Here is a 1,297-nt window from a genome sequence, read left to right as displayed (position 1 = left end):
TATGAAACCTGGATGATAATAAGAATTTTGGGTTTTTTTTGATATTTTTATTTTTGTGTTTTTTTTTGTTTTATGATTTTTTTTATTTTTTTGTTTTATATGGTATAAAATGATTCTCATGGTTCTCAATTCACAAAAAGTTTTCACATGATCCTGGTCCTATATATATATATATATATATATATATATATATATATATATATATATATATATATATATATATATATAAAAGATCCAATACAATATTCGTTTATCGTACATTACATAAGCAACACTTCGAATTGATGATTTTCAGAAACCCAAAATCACAATTACACTCATCTGCCCGTCCCTCTCCCTCAATCCGTCTCCACCACCACTCATCGACATCAGCACACCTCCTTCACTATCACCACTTCAATTGAATTGAACTGAAATAAACCATTTGCAGGCACCCATTTGCAGAACTTTAAATACGCTACAGATTTATTCATATAATGAAATCGATGATTTAATTTTTTTTTATTTTATTTTAATGCGAATCACTTTCAAATTTGTTCATATTATGAACTCGATTATTTAATCGATGGTCGATTGATGATTTCATGATGATTACGAGATTATATGAAGTGTTTTTAGCGTTCAATTTCATTTTATAGATAGTTTATTTCAGATCTAAGCTTCTGAACGTTTAAAGGTTTGTCTAGAACTTTTAGTTTCATTTATGAGCTCTAATTAGGGTTCTGAACTTCTAAACTTTTTTGTTCTGAACTTTCATTTTTGATCAGAACGTTTAACTTGAACGTTTAATGGTGTTCATTTTTTTGTCAGAACGTTCAACTTGAACGTTTAAAGGTGTTCGTTTTTTGTTTGAACGTTTAAAGGTGTTTGTTTTTTTTCAGAACGTTTAACTTGAACGTTTAAAGGTGTTCGTTTTTGGTCAGAACGTTTAACTTGACCGTTTAAAGGTGTTCTTTTTTTATCGGAACATTTAACTTGAACGTTTAAATGTATTCGTTTTTGGTCAGAACGTTTTAGTGTCTTCAATTTTATTCAGAATATTTAAATGTGATACTTTGAGCCGTAATCAGAGCTCAATTGAGTATAGTATTTTGCAAGTTCCTAATCGATTGATGAATTTAAATCCTCCTACCCATCAATTTGATAGATTAAATCATCATTTTTCATTAATTTTGAAGATTCTTGATGTTCAACGACGTTTCATTTTGATTTTGGTTTTTGAATTTAGAGATTTCATGCTTTAAGCTCTGATTAGGGTTTAGAAATTAGATGAGATAGGGCGATGAGTTCAGAATGG

Source organism: Bidens hawaiensis, unplaced genomic scaffold, assembly GCF_021521415.1.
Source record: "Bidens hawaiensis isolate Kalapana, Puna unplaced genomic scaffold, B.hawaiensis_p1.1 tig00062285_1, whole genome shotgun sequence".
In the NCBI taxonomy this organism is placed as follows: domain Eukaryota; kingdom Viridiplantae; phylum Streptophyta; class Magnoliopsida; order Asterales; family Asteraceae; genus Bidens; species Bidens hawaiensis.
This window is presented reverse-complemented; position numbering follows the sequence as displayed.